This window comes from Thamnophis sirtalis, unplaced genomic scaffold, assembly GCF_051295495.1.
Source record: "Thamnophis sirtalis isolate CommonGarterSnake01/CBP01778 unplaced genomic scaffold, rThaSir2_p1.2 scaffold_4, whole genome shotgun sequence".
In the NCBI taxonomy this organism is placed as follows: Eukaryota; Metazoa; Chordata; class Lepidosauria; order Squamata; family Natricidae; genus Thamnophis; species Thamnophis sirtalis.
The window spans coordinates 130,516,472-130,540,241 of NW_028261384.1; the positions used below are offsets into that span (position 1 = coordinate 130,516,472).

A 23,770-nucleotide genomic window follows, 5' to 3' on the forward strand; every position below is an offset into this window, starting at 1 on the left:
AATGAAGTCTTCAATGGAGATATAGCACAGCTACATTTAGGCAGAATAGTCATCAGGGACTTTGATTCTTTCAGTCTCTTTATGTAGTGAGTCATTTAAGAAGCATTTTGGCCAAAGAAAATGCTTTGCTAAAGCTTAAAGCCAGCTTATCTAAACATAGGAGAGTACCAGAAATGGTGCTTCCCCATAGTTTGGAAGAGACAAGATTTGGTAGAATTTTGGCCCGATGGTTGATGAAGATTGTAATCATGCTGCTGTCCCACAGAGCCATCACACCACAAACTATTAAATGCACTAGAAGTGACGGCCTTCGTATTCAGCATGAATGGTACCAGGCAGGTGACCTCCTCATTGGTGGAATGGTGTCTCATGTTCATTATCTGTTCCCTAAATTTTCTTTCACCCAGAACCCTTCTCAGGAGTTAATTCAAATTTCACTGTAAGTATTTGTTTCTTCCCATAATTTATACTATTAGTTTTGGTTTTAACCTAATGGTTCCTCTTAATTAAAATTTCTACTTATCTTACAGATAGTTCTGTTGCTAAATGAGAATATTTGTGTCTTGAGGATGAAATGGATCCTTGGTGCTCTCTAAGCTTAGAGAGCACTAAGGACCCTTCAGTTTTATCATATCTGTATCTAGAGATGAAAGATGAGAGATGAGAGAGAGAGAGAGAGAGAGAGAGAGAGAGATGATAGATAGATAGATAGATAGATAGATAGATAGATAGATAGATAGATAGAAGAGAGAGAGAGAGAGATATGAGAGATTCACAGAATTTAGAATTACTGAAGATTGAATTTAGAGTCTATTCAGTCTTCTGTGATTCTACATTTTTAAGAGAAAATGTTAACATGATGTACAGAAACATATTGGTTTAAAAATGTGGAGGACAACAAATGGAATTTGTTGATCTAGGATGAATTAAAACCCTTGATTCAGTTAGCTACAAGGAAAAGGGCTGATATACATGATGGATGGATGGATGACTGACAGACAGACAGATGGTAGGTAGGTAGGTAGGTAGGTAGGTAGGTAGGTAGGTAGGTAGGTAGGTAGGTAGAGATATAGAGATATAGAGATATAGAGATATAGAGATATAGAGATAGGTAGGTAGGTAGGTAGGTAGGTAGGTAGGTAGGTAGGTAGGTAGGTAGGTAGGTAGGTAGGAGAGAGACAGGGGAGGGAGGACAGAAGATACATGATTGGGATAGGTAGGCAGATAGACAGATAAATGATGGAGGAGGGGAAGAGAGGGAGGGAGGGAGAGAGGAAGGGAGGAGGGAGGGGAGAGAGGGAGAGATTTACAGAATTTAGAGCTACCAGAGACTGAACAGAGAATCTCAATTTTAAGGGAAAATGTTAACAGAGGGAATCTCTTTTGCACGTACATGAAGGAAAATGCTTTCTTCACATGTTTAAAGATTGGTGTAATCTCTCCTTTTCCAGCTTATCCAGACTTTGTAAGTAGAATGTAAGCAGTTGATCAATTTCATTCTCTTGATAGCACTGATGGTGTTACCTAGCTTGTACAATAAAGCATCGGCAACAAAACAGCAAACCGCGAAGAGCACAAAGGAGAATAAATTTTCTAGTACTTCATTAAAAGGTAGACGTATACAAGGATTCCAGGAAATGTACTTTTAGAAGGAAATCCCTTATTCCAGTAGAAATGCCTCAAAACTGTTACAAGAGGATTTTCCCATCGCATTCAGAGAGATAAAACCTGATAGAATTATTTTGTGAAGGCAGATTGCTTTATTTTCAGCGTGGTGACAAAGTTCTACCAACATGCCTTGGCCTTAGTGTTTGCCATTAAGGAGATCAATGAGAATCGGCAGATCTTGGCAAATGTTACTCTTGGATTCCACATCTATGACAGCTACTCTGAATCAAAGATGACCTATCAAAGTGGTCTGGATCTGCTCTTCAAATTCCATACGATTGTCCCCAATTACATATGTCAAACTAAACGAAAAGTCATAGGCATCATTGGAGGACTGAGCTCTGATACGTCTTCACGCATAGCAGATATTTTTCACCTGTATAAGATTCCACAGGTAAGGATTTAATGCATCAGTTGAAGTATCAATCATAAATCATTCCCTTTGTTTGCTGCTTCTTATAATCACCCCAATGATTTCAAAGAAGATGCATACATGGATTAAAAAATACAAAAGCCAGAATAGAATGTGGAATTCTAGTATTATTACTTATGCATACATTACCTATAGTATATTACGGATATGGATATATCCAGAAACTGTGGTTGTAACATAGTCTTTTTTTATTTTTGTAAAAAGTCATAATTAATGTCAGTGTTCCAAATATCATCCAAAATTAAATCCGAGTTCAAGGCAAATCTTTCCTCAAAGTTCCAATTTATTAAGAGAGACATGTTGGTACATTTGTAGAAACCTGAATCTGAAAACTTCCTGAGGTTTCCACTCAGTTGAAAATTCATGATCTTGCCCCCACACCCACAAGTCCATCACATGGTCCAATCTTCCATTGCCACGCTGGCATCTCCACCCATCCACTTCCGGTCAGGTGCAGAGGTGCAGAGACAAAGAATGGCCTTGATTTCTAGAAAGGAATTTTTTTATTTTGAAGACAAATACATTTTACTCCTTACTTATCCCCCTCCCAATTACCCCACTAATGAAACAGCATAGTAAAATAAGAGTGAGTGTGACAGGCCACAGATTCAGCAAGGAATATGGCTGCAGGCCTGACAATTAACTTAGTTCTAATGGACATCATCTATGGCAAATTAAGTCTGAATGATACTTTCAGTAATAAAGCATCTGGGTTATGTAGCTAAATGGAAAAAAAATACTCATGATATATGTAAGGAAAAAAATACATTGTCTATGCTCTTAAATCAAACATTTACATAGATTTAAAAGAAGAAAGCCAGTGGCTCAGTGGCTAAGATGCTGAGCTTGTCAATCAGAAGGTTGGCAGTTCAGCGGTTCGAATCAATAGCACTGCATAATGGTGTGAGCTCCCGTTACTTGTTCCAGCTTCTGCCAACCTAGTAGTTCGAAAGCATGTAGAAATGCAAGTAGAAAAATAGGGACCACCTTTGGTGGGAAGGAACAGTGTTCCATGCGCCTTCGGCATTTAGTCATGCCGGCCACATGACCACGGAGACATCTTAGGACTTCTGCTGGCTCTTTGGCTTTGAAATGGAGATGACCACTGCCCCCTAGAGTTGGGAATGACTACCACATATGTGCAAGGGGAACGTTTACCTTTACTTTAGAAGAAAATGATCTCCTTTTTTACTTGATTTCAGTGGGACAAATAAAATGAAAATGGTTCCTTACTAAAGATGAATACAAATAAAGGGATATAAATTTTCTTGTGTTCTTGGCTGTGTGCGTGTGTGCATGCACTCTCACACATGTGCACACGTGTGTGCCTTCAAATCAGTCTTGACTCTGGTGACTACCTTGAGAAGGAAGGCCCTGCAATTTCCTTGACAAGATTTCAAAAATGGTTAGCCATTGCCTGCTTCCTAGGGCTGAGAGGAAGAGTGATGGCCTGAGATTACCAGCTGGCTTTATACTGTATCTCAAGCAGGACTAGAATTCCCAGTCTCCTGATTTCCAACCTAATGCCTTAACCACTATTCAAACCAGCTGCTTGAAGGAGCCTTATCTGTTTTAAACGGCATTTTACTGCTTTTAGACATGTTGGCTGCATTACCATTAGCATAAAATCCATTGAACAGAAGTCCTAAAACAGATACGAAAGTATATGTTTATATAAATTATGTTTGGGATTCATCCGGAAGAAGAAATAAAACTGGAATCAAATGTATTGTAAAGAAAGAGCAGGGTGAAGAAGGAGAGCGCAAAAGTTGGCTTGAGACTCAATATTAAGAAAGCTAAGATCATGGCATCTGGCCCTCTCAATTCCTGGCCAATAGATGGGGAAGAAATGGAGGTAGTGACAGATTTCATTTTCCTGGGCTCCAAGAACACCGCAAATGGGGACTGCAGCCAAGATTTAGATTTAGATTTTTTTTTAGATTTTATTGAACATTTATATGCCACCCTTTTCCCTGAGGGGACTCAGGGCGGCTTACAACAATGGGGGAAGGGAGTGCAAGACAAGACTTAAAAGAAAAAAAACGTGAGTAAAAAATTAACCCTAAAAACACAACATTCACTCAACATTCGGGCGGGGTGAGAATAAATCCTATCCCCAGGCCTGACGGGATAGCCAGATCTTGAGGGCTGTGCGGAAGGCCTGGACTGTGGTGAGGGTACGGATCTCCATGGGGAGGTTGTTCCATAGCGTCGGAGCTGCAACTGAGAAGGCTCTCCTCCGCGTAGTCGCCAGTCGGCACTGACTGGCGGATGGAATTCGGAGGAGGCCTACCCTGTGCTATCTGATGGGGCGCAGGGAGGTAATTGGCAGGAGGCGGTCTCTCAGATAAACTAAAGAAACTAAAGGACGCTTGCTCCTGGGAAGGAAAGCTATGGCAAATCTAGACAGCATACTAAAAAGCAGAGACATCACCTTGCCAACAAAGGTGCGTATAGTAAGGTGACCAGACGTCCTGCTTTTGGCAGGACAGTCCCGCTTTTTAAAAATCTGTCCCGTGTTCCACTGCGTTTTTAAAAAGTCCCGATTTTTCAGTTGGCCGCACACGTGGCAAGAAAACACTGTGTAGCAGTTTGCAATTGCCGCACTGTGATTTCTACTGTCACAGGCTCCGGAAGCTGGGGAGGTCCTTTGCAGGCAGCTAGAAGTGGCCACCTGCAAAGGATCTCCCCGGACTTGTTTTGATGAACGCGGGGTGACTGACGGTAGTTTGCGCCGGATGCGGCCCCCCATGGCAGCAACGCCTCCCCCTCTGCTCAGAGCACCTGAGCTGGGCACCACATTACCCCTGCCGCCGCTGCCTCTTCCTCCGCCATGCTTTTGAGAAACCCTGGGGCCTTTTTTCCTGCTCCCGCCCCCTCTGCCGCTTTTGGCTCTTCAAAAGCATGGCAGAGGAGGCGGTGGTGGTGAAGGGGTAACGTGGTGCCCAGCTCAGGTGCTCTGAGCAGAGGAGGAGGTGGTGCCACCGCTGCCACGGGTGTGGGCACCAGTGGGAGCTTTGGCAGCTTCACTTCAGCCACAGCGCCGGGCGGCAAATGTGGTGGTTCTGTTGGAGGCAGAGGCGGCATATAGACTAAATTTTTAATTAAGAACCACCACCCCAAGTCAATGGTGTCCCGCTTTACCAATGTTAAAATCTGGTCACTTTAGCATATAGTCAAGGCTATGGTTTTCCCAGTTGCAATGGATGGCTGTGAAAGTTGGATCATAAGAAAGACTGAGCACCAAAGAATGGAGGCCTTTGAAATCTGGTGCTGGAGAAGACTCCTGTGAGTCCCTTGGACTGCAAGGCGATCAAACTGGTCAGTCCTAGAGGAGATCAACCCTGACTGCTCTTTAGAAGGCCAGATCCTGAAGAGGAAACTCAAATACTTTGGCCACCTAATGAGAAGGAAGGAGGACTCACTGGAGAAGAGCCTCATGCTGGGAAAGATTGAGGGAAAAGAAGAATGGGATGACAGAGAATGAAGTGGCTGGATGGAGTTACTGAAGCTGTAGACATGAGCTTAAATGGACTCCAGAGGATGGTAGAGGACAGGAAGGCCTGGAGGAACGTTGTCCATGGGGTCGTGATGGGTCAAACATGACTTTGCAACTAACAACAACAACATACACACATATTATGTTCCTTTCTCATTCTCATGTTTCATTTTTTCTTCCCCTAGATTTCTTATGGGTCATTTGGATCTAAAGTCACTGCTGAATCACATTTCCCTTCCTTCTACCATATGGTCCCAAATGAAGCCCTTCAGTATGAGGGTTTAGTCCAGCTCCTTCTGTATTTTGGCTGGAAATGGGTAGGACTCCTCACCATAGACGATGAAGCCGGAGAACATTTCTCAAGGACTCTGGAGGAAAAGCTTTTGCAGAATAGAATCTGTTTAGAGTTTGCGGAGGGATTCGACCAAATTATACATTTGGGTGACTTTCTCCAAATGGTGGACCAAATAGTGAGTCACATTCCCATATTTACAGAGAACAAAGCCAGCGCAATCATCGTGTATGGGGAAACCATAGCCTTTATTTGGCTGGCATCTATCGCAGTGGCCACAAGTCTCCTTCCAACCGATTCCAAAATGGAAGAGAAAATCTCTACGGGAAAAGTGTGGATCACAACTGCCCAGATAGATTTCACATTGCACCCTGTGCATAAAGGACTTGATATCCAGATGTTCCACGGGGCTCTTTCCTTTGCAATTCACTCCAAACAGATTCTGGGCTTCCAGAAATTTCTTCAGAAAGTTGAGCTTACCGATGCAAAGGGAAACAACTTTATCAAACAATTCTGGGAGCAAGCATTTGATTGCTATGTTCCCAATTCTGACCAAGCGAGGAACATCGAGGAGGCATGCACTGGAGAGGAGAGCCTGGAGGATCTCCCTGCGTTTTATTTTGAAATGAGCATGACTGGCCACAGCTACAGCATTTACAATGCGGTTTATGCATTGGCACAGGCTTTACACGCTGCTCATAGATTGAAGCCCAGAGGCGTTAGCAGGAAAGAAGCTGAGGAGTCATTCCAGAATGTACATCCCTGGAAGGTAACGTTTATGAAACTTGCCTGGAATTCTCTCCATCAATATAATAGAATGGTAAAATAATCAAATTTCTCATTGCAACTCTTCTTAGTTAATTACGATAGTTTGTTCAAAGATCGCAGTGATTCCTCAAAGTAACCACTTTGACAAATGAATCAGTGGTGGGTTTTAAAAATTGTTCAAACCTACTCTGTGGGTGTGGCCTCCTTTGTGGGAGTGGCTTGCTGCCCATGTGACCGGATATGAAGATGCTGATGACACTTGTCAGAACCACCTTAAATTACCTCACACACAGCACTGGCATGCATAAGAATATGATGTAAACTTGTTTTTTAAAAGGAATCTTTGGTTTGCGTTAAAACAACTTCAACACACACAATGTTCTGATTGCACCACAAACGCAGTAGTCATCCTTACCTTTCACAGAGGCACTGAGTTGTATAAATATGAGCATGATAGTGTAGAATAATCATATCCAAGGAACAGTGGTGGGTGTCAAAAAAATTTGGAACCTCTTCTGTAGGTGTGGCCTGCTTTCCGGGTCCACTGGTGGAACCTCTTCTAACCGGTTCGATAGATTTGATGAACCAGTTCTATCGAATAGGTGCGAACTAGTAGGAACCCACCTCTGAAATGAACCAAGGACTTGTCACAATGGGAAGTTGTCATACAGCAAAATATCGCATGATTTTATTGCTCAGCAACAGCAATTCTGGCAGACCCAGTTGCCATAGTTAAACTGAGGACCAAGCAGGTCGTAAAGCAAGGCCCTCACATGATTACAATATAATAGCAGAGTTGGAAGGGACCTTGGAGGTCTTCTAGTCCAACACCCTGCCTAGGCAGGAAACCTTGTACTGTTTCAGACAAATGGCTATCCAACATCTTCTTAAAGACTTCCAGTGTTGGGTCATTTACAACTTCTAGAGGCAAGCTGTTCTGCTGATTAATTGTTCTGTCAGGAAATTTCTCCTCAGTTCTAAGTTCCTTCTCTCCTTGATTAGTTTCCACCCATTGCTTCTTGTCTTACCCTCAGGTGCCCTGGAGAATAGTTTGACTCCCTCTTCTTTGTGGCAACCCCTGAGATATTGGAAGACTGCTATCATGTCTTCCCTAGTCCTTTTCATTAAACTAGACATACCCAGTTCCTGCAAACGTTCTTCATATATTTTAGTCGTGGACTTCTTTTCTCTGTTCATTTTCTAAGACTCACTCTACTCCTAATTATCTGGCAATCCTAACATTCCTTAAACAATTGAGGCCTGATAGCAGAGAAATTAAGTGATATGCATCACAACTGATTCATTTCCATAAGTAGTGCCTAAAAAGCTAGATCAGGCGTCAGCAACCCGTGGCTCTGGAGCTGCATGTGGCACTTTCATCCCTCTGCTGCAGCTCCTGTCACTCACAATATGTGTCACAACTGCCAATGTGTGGCACCCACCGGGACACAATTTATTAAGCTTTTTAACCCCTGGTAGATTTTGTGGCTACCAATCTTTTATTTTCTGTGGGAAACTGATCCAAATGGCTCTTTCTTTAAGGTTGCTGACCCCTGAGCTAGATGCGACTCATTTAGCAACCATTTTTTCTTCAAATTTTCTCTTTTATTGGCAGATAAATTATTGGAGATAATAGCTCTTTAATAATACTCTTTTCCATACCGTACCTCACTCTGTCTCTTATTAGCTACATCCATTTCTGCAGAGGATTTCATTCAACAACAGTGCTAGTGATGAAATTGCATTCAATCAACAGGGTGAATTAGTAGCTGGATTTGACATTACGAACTTGGTCACATTCCCAAATAAATCTTATGTAAAAGTCCAAGTTGGGGAGCTGGATGCTCCACGGAAAACCTTCCTGATTCAGGAAGACCAGATCCAGTGGAACCAGAAATTCACTCAGGTAGGTGTCAATGGCATGATCTTCACTGACAGAATTCATGACACATGCTTAGACTTCCCATGTGTCACAAATCAGCATATGATAGATATAGTTTTAATAAGAGCTGTAAAAATACACCTCCAAACTCTCTTCAAAGTGTCTTGGAAAAAATGAATCAGTTCTGCAGGTTAATTATTGGTAGTTTTCTTATTTAACTGATAACCCAGCGTTGCCTGAGTATTCATTTACCCCAATCCTGTATTAGACAGGAATGGCAATGTCAAGTGGAAATGTAAGTGCATAATAGGCAACTCCACTGTGCTGTACAGTAGAAGCAATTTTAAGGTACAACAGGCTGTATCTTAACAGAACACACAGCTCGAGGGGTGTTAAACATGTCTTACCCCCACAGTATTTTTTTCCCAGAGATTAACTCATATGTGTACCAAGTTTGGTTGAAAGTGCTCAAGGCATTCCAGAGTTATGCTAGAACATACACACACAAACATACACAAACACACACACAGCCATTTCTAGATAGATAGATGATAGATAGATAGATAGATAGATAGATAGATAGATAGATAGATAGATAGATAGATAGACAGACAGACAGACAGACAGACAGATAGTAGATAGACAGACAGACCGTGGCACGACACAACCGCGCTCAACAAAATAGCGGTGATAAAACTGTGTCGCTAAAGCCTCAACGTCATTACCGCGCGTCATCACCGCCGCAACAACAGCGCGGCGACAGAAGGGCGCTTTAAAACAGCGTGGCGGCAGAAAGCCGATTTAAATTAAGGTAAGGGTTAGGATTAGGTTTAGGGGGTTGCTTTAAGGTTAGGTTTAGGGTTAGGTTTAGGTTTAGGTTTAGGTTTAGGTTTAGGTTTAGGGTTAGGGTTAGGGTTAGGGTTAGGGTTAGGGTTAGGGTTAGGGTTAGGGTTAGGGTTAGGGTTAGGGTTAGGGTTAGGGTTAGGGTTAGGGTTAGGGTTAGGGTTAGGGTTAGGGTTAGGGTTAGGGTTAGGGTTAGGGTTAGGGTTAGGGTTAGGGTTAGGGTTAGGGTTAGGGTTAGGGTTAGGGTTAGGGTTAGGGTTAGGGTTAGGGTTAGGCTGAGTGCTTCGGAAAGCGCAGATTTGCCCTCCGCCCTTATGTCAGTGCGGTAAGGTCGCATTTACTTTAGCGATTCAGATGGCACGGATTAGCACTTGCGCTTATGTCTCCGTGGATAAGGGCTTCGTGGTATTGTGGTGGAACCCAGACAGACAGATACATACAATACAATACAATACAATACAATACAATACAATACAATACAATACAATACAATACAATACAATACAATACAATACAATACAATACAATACAATAGCAGAGTTGGAAAGGACCTTGGATGTCTTCTAGTCCAACCTCCTGCCTAGGCAGGAAACCTTATACTGTTTCAGACAAATGGCTATCCAACATCTTCTTAAAGACTTCCAGTGTTGGGGCATGCACAACTTCTGGAGGCAACTTCTGTTCCACTGATTCATTGTTCTAACTGTCAGGAAATTTCTCCTCCATTCTTGATTTGATTTTGATTTTGATTTTACTTTATTTGTATGCCACCCTTTTCCCTGAGGGGACTCAGGGCGGCTCACAATTCAAGGGGAGGGAAGGACAAACAAGTTACAAACATGAAGACATCGTTAAAAGAAGCGCAACAGTCATACCATTCGAGCGGGGTTGGAGTCTTTAGCCCCAGGCCTGTTGGGACAGCCAGGTTTTAAGGGCTACGCGGAAGGTCTGGAGGGTGGTGAGGGTACGAATCTCCATGGGGAGTTCATTCCAGAGGGTTGGAGCAGCCACCGAGAAGGCTCTCCTCTGGGTAGTTGCCAGTCGACATTGGCCGGCTGATGGAATTCGGAGGAGGCCTAATCTATGGGATCTTATTGGCCTAGTGGAGGTAATTGGCAGTAGGCGGTCTCTCAAGTACCCAGATCCAATACCATGAAGGGCTTTGTAGGTGACAACTAGCACCTTGAAGCGCACCCGGAGATCAACAGGCAGCCAGTGCAGCTCGCAGAGGATAGGTGTTACGTGGGTGAAATGAGGTGCACCCACGATCGCTCGCGTGGCCGCATTCTGGACCAGCTGAAGTCGCCGAATACTCTTCAAGGGCAGCCCCATGTAGAGCACATTGCAGTTCTCCAGCCTACAGGTCACAAGGGCACAAGCTTGTACTCAATCCAGATAAGACCGAGTGGCTGCTGTGCTTCCCTCCCACTAATTGGCCAAGTGTTCCATCTCTCAGGCTGGGGGGTCAAATACTACACCCCTCAGATAGGGTCCGCAACTTGGGAGTCCTCCTGGACCCACAGCTGACTTTTGAACATCATTTGTCAACTGTGACCAGGGGGGCATTTGCCCAGGTTCGCCTGGTGCACCAGTTGCGTCCCTATCTGAACCGGGAGGCTCTCACAACAGTCACTCGGGCCCTTGTGACCTCTAGGCTGGAGTACTGCAATGTGCTCTACATGGGGCAGTGGTGGGCAGCGGTAGTCGCAACAAAGGAGCAGGGACGTAGCTCTGGAGGTCCGAGAGTCCAAGTCGAAGTTCGTAAACAAAGTAAACAAAAAGAGCCAGGTGGTAAAGATGGTAAAAGAGGGAAGGCGACTCCATAATCATTGAAGTAATGCAGGAGAGGGGGGGCGCCTGGGGGGGGCGTAACAGCGACAACAAGCCTGCCGAACGGTCCCCTTTGGTGCCATCCGAGGCAGCTACCCCCTCCCTGGCACAATAGTTCCCTGTTCAATCCAGTCCAGAATGGCTCTACTGGATCTCCCGCCCGAGGAATAGAGTTGTTTCTCTCCTTAATTAGTTTCCACCCATTGCTTCTTGTTCTGCCCTCAGGTGCCTTAGAGAATAGTTTGACTCCCTCTTCTTTGTGGCAACCCCTGAGATATTGGAACACTGCTATCATGTCTCCCCTAGTCCTTCTTTTCATTAAACTAGACATACCCAGTTCCTGCAACCGTTCTTCATATGTTTTAGTCTCCAGTCCCCTCATCATCTTTGTTGCTCTTCTCTGCACTCTTTCTAGAGTCTCCACATTTTTTCTACATCGTGGCGACCAAAAGATAGATAGATTTGTATCATATTGCAGAAAGCAAATATGTCTAAGTACTCAGAGTCATTGGGTAGTGTCAGTTTGCAAACTGAGTGAATGAATGAATAAATAAATAAATATGAATCAATCAATCAGAAAATCAATGAATAGGCAATCCTTTGCATTAGCCAAGGCAAAAATGTGATATTTTACTCCTGAATTGTGTGTGTGAAAGTTAAAGGGACTTGAGCTAAAACCAACTTTTTTATGGATATAAGTATTTTGGTCATAGTCCTTGTTAAGCAGTTGCCTCACACAGTGATTCTTTGCAATTACATGCAAACATAAATTCTGTTCCTGCAAATTATTCCACGGGCAAGGCAATAGAAGGGAGAAGGCTATAAGATCTGCCCTTTTATCTGACTTTCTCCTTAATCCAGTTCCAGAAACCTTCTCCATTGTCTGGGCCAGTGGTGATACACCCGTGCACCAGTGGTGGGTTTCAAAAAATTTTAGAACCTCTTCTGTAGGTGTGGCCTGCTTTGTGGGAGTGGCTTGCTAGCCATGTGACTGGGTGGGAATGGCTTGCTGGCCATGTGACTGGGTGGGCATGGCTTGCCAGCCATGTGACCGGGTGGGTGTGGCCAACTTGTAAAATGTGGTGAAACTCACTTAACAACACTCTTGCTTAGCAACCAAAATGTTGGCTCAGAAACTCTGGCATTTGAAGCACGCAAGTCTTAAAGCTGTCAAGTTACAAGACCCTTGCTCCCCTAACCCTTTAGAAAAAAAACCCAGGGGTGTTCAAACTTGACAGCTTTAAGAATTGTGGACTTCAACTCCCAGATTTCCTCCTCCAGTCATGTTGGCTCAGGAACTCTGGCATTTGAAGCACACAAGTCTTAAAGCTGTCAAATTACAAGACCCTTGCACCCCTAACCCTTTAGAAAAAAATCCAAGGGTGGTGTTCAAACCTGACAGCTTTAAGACTTATGGACTTCAACTCCCAGAATTCCTCATCTCGCTCTTCATCTTGATGATGTGCGGATGGGCAGGGGGAGGGAGCTGGAACTGGTTCTAAACGGCACTGTAGATTTGTGGAACCTCTTCTATAGAAGAGACTAGAACTGGCAGGAACCCACCCCTGCCGTGTGCACACGCTCGCATGCGTGCACAGCGCTTCTGCAAATGCACAGAAGCATCCGGGTGGGTGGGTAGAGCCTCTACCGGTTCACCCGAGCTGGGCTGAACCAGGAGCAATCCATCTCTGGTCTGGGCTGTTAGATTCCCATCCTTCTGATGCTGTAAAGCAAAGGAAACCTGAAATGAAATAATAAGCACAGCCATACTCATGTGATTTTTCACTTTGTGACTGCTTTGCTTAATGGCAGAATTACCAATTCCAATCACTAAGTTACAACTACCTGTATGCCTCAATTGCTCCCCAATACCTGGTCCATCCACATGCTTAGAAATGTTAAATACTGGACATTTCATTTACCATAAAGCAAATTCTAATACTGTGTTCCTAATAATGATCCCATCCTATTTTTAAATAGGTGCCACCTCTTTCCTTATGCAATGACCCTTGCCCACCTGGATACCAAAAGACAAAGAAAGAAGGGGAAAATTTTTGCTGCTATGATTGTTCTCTATGTCCAGAAAGAATGATCTCAAATCAGAAGGGTAAGAAAAATAAGATAAAAATATAACTGCCGTCTTATTATTATTTTATCATAACTGCAAATTTTACAGTGCATTTCAGTATTTATTTTTTACTTGCAACTTTTAACAATACAGCAATCAATTTATTTTTTTAAATGCACATGTGCATTAGCATTTTTACTGTGAATATCCATGGGTGTGTCTCAGTGATGCAATTCAAAAAAATTCACTTTGATGGGTGTGGTTTGGTGGACGTGGTCTGGCTTGGGTGGGTGTGGCAGGGGAAGGTTACTGCAAAATACCCATTTCCTCAAAATACACTCATTTCCACTGAGCCAAGGTGGTGCAAAATACACTCATTTCCACTGAGCCAAGGTGGCACAGTGTTTAGAGTGCAGCACTGCAGGCTACTTCAGCTGACTGCAGTTCTGCAGTTCAGCTGTTCAAATCTCACTGGCTCAAGGTTGACTCAGCCTTCCATCCTTCCGAGGTGGGTAAAATGAGGACCCGGATTGTTGGGGGCAATATGCTGACTCTGTAAACTCAAAATTTCCACTACTGATTCTCCAGAACTGGTCACAACCTGCTGAATACGACCTCTGATGTGTGTGCAGTCTTAGGAAATCAAGCCAGCAATTAAGGGTTGCAGATAAATTGACAAGTTCTGACCTAGGTTTCCTTAAAAAGCATGAAGCAGAGTCTTGGTCCCGGCAAAACCTCTTTTATTTACAAGACTGTGAATTCCTTTCATTCACAGTCAGCAAGGCTTAGCAAACAGTCTTTCAGAGGAATGTTTATCAACACGAACCTTATCTCACTTGGCAAGCTGCCAGATAGCTACTTTCCAAATGCAGGGCAAGGCAATACTTGGCACAGGGTCTCTTATAGCCACAAACAGACCTTTCCACTCTTGAAATGACCAAAGGAATGACTTGTTTCCTGCAAAAGCCCACTCCTCATTCGCTCCTCTTTTGTTTCCTATGGGAGGAGCCAATCACCTCCACGGTGTGGCTTTACTCCCAAGTAGACCCTGCTTTCTCAGTTGTTCTTGGCTTCTGGCAGTTCTGTGCATGCGCACACTGGGAACAGGTCCCAGCTGTTCCTCTGTCTCACTGTTGTCTAACTCCCTCTCTGCCTCCAATGTAGAGTCCTCATCTGAGCTTTCCTCAGGACTCACCCATGTTCCTTCCCAACCACCTCACTGTCTGACTCTCTGCCAGCTCCTCTGACTGCCGGTGGGCCACAACAGGGCATTGCAAGCAGATACTTTGGAGTATAAGTGGGTTGGAGTTGATGCTATAAAGCAGAGCTGTCAAACTCATGGGCCGTGGTCCAGATGCATCATGAGTTGGCCATGCCCATACCCGGTTTAGCAAAGGGGGGTAAAGTCCTGATATGTCATGTGATGCCACCATGACAATGTGAGTTTGACAGTCCTGCTGTAGAGCATCAGCCAGCAAGAAGTAATATGGACTATGATTATCATTATGGTGATATGGACTATACACTGTTCCATAGTATTTGAAATACATTCCAAAACACATGTGACCAAAAGATAAAGTAGCTTCCAGTCCAAAAAATGATTGGCGTTCTTTCCAAACAATCTTATCTTCTTCTGTTTTCAGACATGGAAAAATGTAAGGGTTGCTCCAAGGATCATTTTCCAAATGAAGCTCGTATAGAATGTATTCCTAAGAAGTTGAACTTTCTGACTTTTGAAGAATCTTTGGGCATCACTTTCGCTGCTTTGGGTCTTTTTCTCTCTCTTACTACAGGACTTGTCCTTGCAATCTTCATTAAGCAACGGGATACTCCTATTGTCAAAGCCAACAACCGCAACCTCACCTACGTGTTACTTATCTCTCTCCTCCTTTGTTTCCTCTGTTCAATTCTGTTCATTGGACAGCCCAATAAGGTGACCTGTCTCCTCCGACAAATGACATTTGGCATCGTCTTCACTGTTGCTATTTCTTCTATTTTGGGCAAAACCATCACAGTCATTGTAGCATTCCTAGCATCAAAACCAGGAAGCCTATTCCACAAATGGGTGGGGCAAAAGTTGGCCTATTCTATTATCTGGTTTTGCTCCTTCATTCAACTAGGTATTTGTATTGGTTGGCTGTGTACTAATCCCCCATTCCCAGATTTAGACATGCAGACACTACATGGAGAAATCATAGTTGAATGTCACGAAGGCTCCATCACCATGTTTTACTGTGTCTTGGGCTACATGGGCCTCTTGGCTCTTCTCAGCTTCACTGTGGCCTTCCTAGCCAGGAAGCTGCCAGACAGTTTCAATGAAGCCAAGTTCATTACTTTCAGCATGTTGGTTTTCTGCAGTGTTTGGCTGACCTTTGTCCCCACCTACCTGAGCACCAAAGGGAAGTACATGGTGGCTGTGGAGATCTTCTCTATCCTGTCTTCTGGTGCTGGTTTACTGGGATGCATCTTCATCCCCAAAATCTACATAATTATATGGAGACCAGAGCTCAACACTAGAGAGCATTTAATACATAAGAAATAGAACACGAACAAGACTGAATCTCAAATGTGCTTTTTCAAAAGACAACTGGACTGTTTTTTTCCTTGATTGTGATGGCGGGGGAGGATGGAAGGACAGGTACTGACAGTTGAAACTGGATGGTGAAGGGAAGGAAGGCATTGGTGGGATTCATCCAGTTTGGGCTGTTTGGGTGAACTGGTTTTTAAATTGCTGGCTGGCCTCGCCCCTTCTAATTTCTTTTTGCTCCCAGGTGGCTGCAGGGAAGCCTACCAGACCCAAAACAGGGCATAGGGGGGTGGCACTCCCCTGCCGCAGCCCATTTTTGCTCCCAGGGGGTTGCAGGAGGCCAAGTGCTGTGTGCCATGCCCCCTGGCCATGCCCACCATGGCCTTGTCCACCCAGTCAGTCATTAGGGCAGAGAACCAGTTGTTAAATTGTTTGAATCCCACCACTGATGGAAGGATAGGTTCTGAAAGGATGGAGGAAGGGGAGATGGAAGGATTGTATTTCCTTGATGTCCTCTGGTCTTTAGCATTCTCTAGTAGAGCTCTCACAAGGGTTTATCTGTGCCCTCAGTGTCATCTGAATCAGAGTGTAATTGGTTGTGGCATTTTGGCACTGCTGCAAGAGTTGTGTGGTAGACTGGGAATAGGTGATGTCTTATCCCTTCCCCAATGTTGAGAGAGGACTGCTCAATATTAACATAAATGGTCTTTGTACCACTATTTCAAACCAATGATCCTGTTACGTACTGATGTGTCCCACCCCCTTTCTGTCAATAAGGCATGGCGTTAGTTGATTGGTCTATTCTGATGACTGCATTCAGGCGGGAGAATTGGCACGTTCCTATTGGTTAATGCTCTGAAAGCTGGGAGTATAAAAGAGCTGTCAGAGCGTAAGTTCTTGTTCTTGCTATGGTTGTCGTTTCAAAATAAACCTGTTACATCAACACAGGTCTCCTCATTACCTCAGACACTAAACATATAATAGATCCTCTCTATCCAGAATGTGGACCTTGCTGTCTTTAAAAGTCAAAACAATAGAATATTTCTCCCCAAACTCAATTAGTACCAAAGAGAAGATCTATTAGGAAATATATTATCCATACACCATATTTTTCAGAGCATAAAACACTCTGGATTATAAAACGCAGCTTAGCTTTTGGGGAGGAAAATAATAAGAAGAAAAATTCTGCCTTTGCCTATCAGCATCCATGGTGCTCAGCTGACACATGGTAACAAGGTCAGCCAATGAATAGGCATAGCAGCTAAGTCAGCCAATGAGGGCTATTTGGACTCTGAAATTTGCCATGTGAACAACAAGGAGACAGGAAGGAGCCTGGCTTAGCTGAGAACTGAAAGTGAAACTGCTTGTGTTTTGCTTGTATTTACTGCTGCCTGGCAAAAACTGCTTTTGCTAATGTATTGTATATTATTATTAGTTTGAATCCTGCTGAATCAGTTACCGTGCTCTCTGAATGTGATTGCTGCTGCAAACTCTGACCATCCAGGTCGGCTTTAGTACTTATTGCAGCCTGATTCAGCACAGCTGATTGGCAGGTGGATTGGACCCCCAATCAGTTGTTCCAGGCTGCAGGGATTGCCACAGACCATCGCTGCCTCCATGCCTCATGTTTTCGGCCTCGGGGGGGGGGGGGGCAGGGCTACATTCGGTGTATAAGATGCACCCAAATTTCCACCCTCTTGGGGGGGAAGGGTGCATCTGATTCTCTGAAAAATACGGTAGCTAATAATCTCAGGTTCAGGAAATCAGGAGGTAGAATAGAGCTCAAATTTTTTTTCCAGTTTATTTCATGCTACCAGTTCACAAGAATCTGATCTAATGGTCAAAGCAAACTGGCACCAGATAAGAGTCAATGGACTTCAAGGGGGATGGAATTTGGTCTCTAATGAGGATTTAACGACTCCAAACTGATAATGCATTTGACCTTGCCCTCAAGTTCAGCTTGGTCATTTACAAATAAAGTATGTATAAATTTGAGCTGTTTTCACCATGGATGTTTCAAACAGGTACATAAAATGTTTCTGTCCAAATTCCAAAGCACACACAAGACTTATTTTCCAAAGCACCAGAAGACAAGACAAGAAACAAAGAATAGAAACTAATCAAGCACAGAAGCAACCTAGAACTAAGGAAAAACTTCCCGGCAGTGGGAACAATTAATCAGTGGAACTACGATATTTTTTCTGAGTATAAGATGCACCAGAGTATAAGATGCACCAATATTTTGAAGAGGTAATTTTTTTTAAAAAAAAAATTGTGCACTCAGCAGACCTCCCAAAAATAGCCAGTTTTTCACAAAAAGGGGCCCATTCTTTGTCAAAAAAAGGCCATGCATAGCCTTTAGGAGGCTTGTAGAGTGCTGGGGGGGGGCAAATTCGAGCAAAAACCAGCCCATTTTTTGTGAAAATCAGCCCATTTTTTGTCAAAAAAGGCCATGCATAGCCTATAAGTGGTTATAGAGTGCCCCTGGGGGCTGAGGAGGCAAAAACAAGCAAAACTCACCCCATGTTTTGCTCATTTTTGCCCTCCCTAGCCCCCAGGAGCACTCCGGAAGCCTCCTAAAGGCTATGCATGGACATTTTTGCAAAGGGGGCAGGGTTTCGGAAGGAAAAAATGCTGTATTCAGTGTATAAGACGCACACAGATTTTCTCCCTCTTTTTTGGGGGGGGGGGAGAAAAGTGAATCTTATAATCCAAAAAATACGGTACTTGCCTTCAGAGATTGTGGGTGCTCCATCACTGGAGACTTTTAAGAAGAGATTGGACAGCCATTTATCTGAAATGGTATAGGGTTGGATTAGAAGACCCCGAAGATTCCTTCCAACTTTCTATGTTCTAAGACTAATCTTTTAGGAAATAAATTACCCATGTGTTCTGACCCCCCTCGTCCCACACCAATTATGGGAAGATTATAGTGTTCTGTGCACCTTTGGCATTTAGTTATGCTGGCCACATGACCACGGAGACAGCTCTGGCTCTTCGGCTTTGAAATAGAGATTAGCACCACCCCCTAGAGCCAGGAACGACTAGCACATAAATGCGAGGGGAACCTTTACCTTTACCTAATGTCCTGAATGAGTAGCTGGGGGTATCTCAAGTCTTCTCATCTGTCTGCAAAGGCTAGAGGGTTGAAACATGCCAGATTGTGGGTGTGTCTGTATCATAAGGCTGGTGCCACAACAGAGACAGCATATTGCAAAGTCACACCAGATGTCATTGTTTAATAGAGAGGATCTGGAGCATGCCAATCTATGGAATCTGGTGGAATAGGCAGAAACCTCTGGCTGACCAGTATCCTGAATTCACCCACAAACATATTTGTGGCAATGTACATTGCACCACCACAGTGCTAAACATTGAAGGTTGATGCACCCAAAATTGTGCACACCATTCCATTCTGGACCAGCTAACACTTTCAAGCAGTTGTGGTTATTTTTGTGATCATGGTTTTTTACATCATACATGGCGTTAATCCAATTGGACAGTGATGTAAGGATAATTAACCATGAGGGAAGCCTCCAAATTCCATTCAACAGATCACTCTGTCCAATTATAGACCTCAAGTTCATCAAACTCGCACAGCAAATTGAGAAAGTTTCTTGTGGCATCTTACAAACATGTTTGCTCCAGCAGTTCTACAAATAAGAATGCCTAGTTATCACAGACACTGTGATTAAGTCGCCAGGTCAATCCTCCAGTGGCCTTCAAGATAATTCTGAAGGAAATACCTGTGACAAACTGCAGAATCAATATAAACCTCCTGTATATTGTTCCCAGCTGAGGACCCTTCCTCCAAACTGGTTGAAGTGTTTTACAGCCATTACGGAGCCAGTAAGGGAACGGCTGCCAAACCTGGGGGGCAGTTTGCTCTTCACAGCACAAATCATATTTTTAGACTGCATATCAGCCAATCCCTATCGGCCTATTGCCCATTCCGGAGTGGAGAGATTCTCCAGACTTCAAAAAGTGAGGCTACCTACATGGCTGTACACGTGGAAGGTATACAAGGAAAACCATCTTAAAGGAAATGTATAAAATGTATTAAAATTCTTCAAAATTCGCAAAGCTTGAGGATCAAGAGAAAATATTGTGATGGACATAATCTGCTGATGCTTTTTTAAATTATGAGCAAAGAAAGAGCCTAAAAATCAGGTATTCAAATCAAGAGCAACACTTTGAGTATTTAGGCATTCAGACATAAGGTAAAGGTTCCCCTCGCACATATGTGCTAGACGTTCCCGACTCCAGGGGACCGTGCTCATCTCCGTTTCGAAGCCGAAGAGCCAGTGCTGTCCGAAGATGTCTCTGTGGTCATGTGGCAGGCATGACTAAACACCGAAGGTGTGCGAATCGCTGTTACCTTCCCACCAAAGGTGGTTCCTATTTTTCTACTTGCATTTTTGACGTGCTTTCAAATTGCTAGGTTGGCAGAAGCTGGGACAAGTAACGGGAGCTCACTCCGTTATGTGGCACTAGGGATTCGAACTGCCGAATGGCCAACTCTTCTGATCGACAAGTTCAATGTCTTAGCCACTGAGCCACCGCATCCCTTTATTCAGACATAGAAGAAGCTGAAGGTTAGGAACAGATCAAGTACTGAGACATGAGATATTCTTAAAACAGATCTCAACACAGTTGTTCTAGCAGTTGCTCTGCCGACCTCTTGCTTGAATCAGGGCTTCTGACAACATCAGTACAGAAGAAGTGAAATGAGCAGGAATGTTGGGCATTTTTGCGATATTACTGTTTCCTGAATGGGCCATGAAGGTACAACCTCTGAATTGCATGGGAGATAAAGCCATTCGAATTCCCCACGAATGGTACCAAGAGGGAGGACTTCTCATTGGTGGATTGATGTCCCATTTCCATTACCTCTTCCCCCAAGTTATTTTCAATCGACATCCTTCTGAGGAATCGGTTAACATACCATTGTAAGAAATCACTCTCTTGCCTGATCTTAATCTAACCCTGCTCTCTTCTTGCCATCTCTGTAAAACAGAAAGGTGGCATCATCGTGTGATAACGAATAGAAATGTCTGATCCTTTGTCACAGCTTAATAACTAGAAATAAATTAACTCAGCGTCCTATTTTAGACAATTGAACACAAAGCCAATAGACTAGAACCCTGATAGCGAACCTATAGCACGCGTGCTAGAAGTGGCATGCAGAGACATCTCTGTGGGCATGTTCCCCATCACCAGCTCCTCTTTTAATTTCCAGCGCACACAAGGGAGTGCTGGAAAATGGCTGAAAACCGCCCCAAAACAGGTTTTTGGCCCGAAAAACAGCCAAAACAACAGGCATCCACGTGCCAGGCAGCTGGTCTTCGGGATTCTGGTGCGACGGTGCGCATATATGCACACGCATTCACAGGTGTTCTGGTTTGGACACTCGGTGCTGAAAAGGTTTGCCATCACTGGACTAGGGCAAGCAGCTATTCTATTGAGAACTGAACCCTCTTCCTGGTTGGAGAAAAAAAAAGCATCAGCCATAATTCACCTTAACATAAAAAGTACTATAATATTTTAGATATACTCTTTTCTATCCTCAGCCTTTCCTTAGACCAGTGGTTCTCAACCTTCCCAATGTGGCGACCCTTTAGTACAGTTCCTCATGTTGTGGTGATCCCCAACCATTAAACTGGTGTCTCGGTTCCTAAGACCATCGAAAATATGTGTTTTATGATGGTCTTAGGTGACCCCTGTGAAAAGGTCATTCGACCCCCAAAGGGGTCCCAACCCCCAGGTTGAGAACCGCTGCCTTAGACCATTGAGTCCAGCAATGCATTGACAGTGGACTGAAAAATAATTTCCAAAACTTTGGGGAGGCATTAGTTATTCATGTCATGACTGCCATTTTTTAATGTACCGGTTAAACTTTTGAGGTCCACTTGTCCTGTTTCAAAATATCTCCAGGCTTCTTGCAATCTTAGGAATGAGCAATGCAATGGGGCGATACAAACATTCTCCAGAAGGGTAGAAACACAGATTGTTCTATACTCACAATCTTCTCTGAAATTCTTACAGCAGAAACAATTCTCCATGGGAAGAAACCTGAATTTCTAAATAGGTGGCTGGGATTCTCAGATGCATTGCTGACCTAGTCTGAAATATTTACTCATAAATTAGTTACACTCAGCTCAGATTCTCACTGAAAAATCAACCCAATCCATTTTTTTTCCATCTCAGTAATTTCTTCAAAGTTTTGGCGCTCATCTTCTGGAATGATTTAATGATTACTGCTGCTCTCCCATACAATTGTCATTACAAAGAGCAAAATGTTTTTACAAGATTGAATGGTATTAGCAGATTGTGCAGTAATTAATAAGGTGAATGTGTTCCAATTGTAGATCAAATGAAAATTGATAAAGGACTAAAATTCACATGGAAAAATTTAGATAAAAATAATCTCTCCTTTCTAAAGCCTGGATAATATGAATTTGTGTGTGTGTGTGTGTGTGTAGACTCTTTCACATGATATTTATTCAGCAATTTCAGGAATTTATATCTCCCTTTTATCTTTCATGGTTCAGCCAATAGTTCTAAACGGACCACATGTCATTATATTAAACCACACAGAAGAACTTACTTTAACTTTTCTGGGTATCGCGGTTTAAGAATCTATTAAAGTGTACAGTTCAACAATCCACTTTATATTGAAGGTGAATTTGAGGCAAAAGAGACAAACTGCAAAATTCAACAATACAGTATCTCCAATACATACAATAATGGGGCAGTCTAGGAAAGGAAAAGCACAATATATTTACTTTGTTTTCAATATCATTTATGATTTTTTTTCCTCACTGAGTATCTCTTTAATAGCGTAATGCATAGCCCAATCCTCTTTTGAAGCAGATCTTTTTTTTATTTACAGCGTGGTAACCAAGTTCTACCAACACCTCTTGACTTTAGTCTTTGCCGTGAAAGAGATCAACAAGGATCCTCCCATCTTGCCCAACATCACTCTTGGATTCCACATCTATGACACCTATTCTGATTCTCGAATGACCTACCGTACCACTCTGGACCTGCTTTTTAAATTGCATAAAATGGTCCCCAACTATATTTGTGGAACCGAAAAGAAAATTGCGGGGATCATTGGAGGGATGAGCCCTGAAACGTCCATACGCATGGCAGAAATATTGCAGCTTTTCAAGATCCCACAGGTTGAACTATAGATTAGCCAGGCAGAATGGAACAACTAGCTGTGGCCAACTCATCATTGCCAACTCATCATTGCCAACTCATCATTGCCAACTCACCATTGCCAACTCACCGCAGTACAACTTGTCACAAGACAACTCAACATGAGATAACTATTATTAATAGTAATATTAATGATACTAAGAGGGGAGAGGCTCTAGAGTACAGTTATCTTCAATTAAGTTATCCCTGGGCAAGTTGTTCTGCAGTGAGTTGACTGTGTCATGTTGGTAGTGACCCTAGATTAAGATGAGTGGACTTGTGAAATTGCTATCACAGAGATTATCAATCTATATTTTTCCCTTCAAGGAACAATTTCATGGTTCATCAGTGAAGAGATGTAGAATTAGATAAGAAACAATGTAAGGTTCAGAGGTGACACAGTGGCTCAGTGGCTAAGACACTGAGCTTGTTGATCAGAACGGTTGGCAGTTCGGCAGTTCAAATCCCTAGCGCCATGTAATGGAGTGAGCTCCCGTTACTTGTTCCAGATTCTGCCAGATTCTAGCAGTTCAAAAGCACATAAAAATGCAAGTAGAAAAAATAGGGACCACCTTTGGTGGGAAGGTAACAGTGTTCTGTGCGCTTTCAGCGTTTAGTCATGCCAGGCACATGACCACGGAGACGTCTTCAGACAGCGCTGGCTTTGTAATGGAGATGAGCATTGTCCCCTAGAGTCGGGAATGTCTAGCACATATGTGCAAGGGGAACCTTTACCTTTTAAGGTTCAGAGTGTGAT

General features: G+C 43.3%; 1 pseudogene; it reads left to right on the forward strand.

Moving 5' to 3' along the window:
* The first annotated feature begins 5,848 nt into the window (after window positions 1-5,848).
* Window positions 5,849-23,006, forward strand: LOC148046590 (vomeronasal type-2 receptor 26-like; annotated as a pseudogene).
* The last annotated feature ends 764 nt before the right edge of the window (window positions 23,007-23,770 follow it).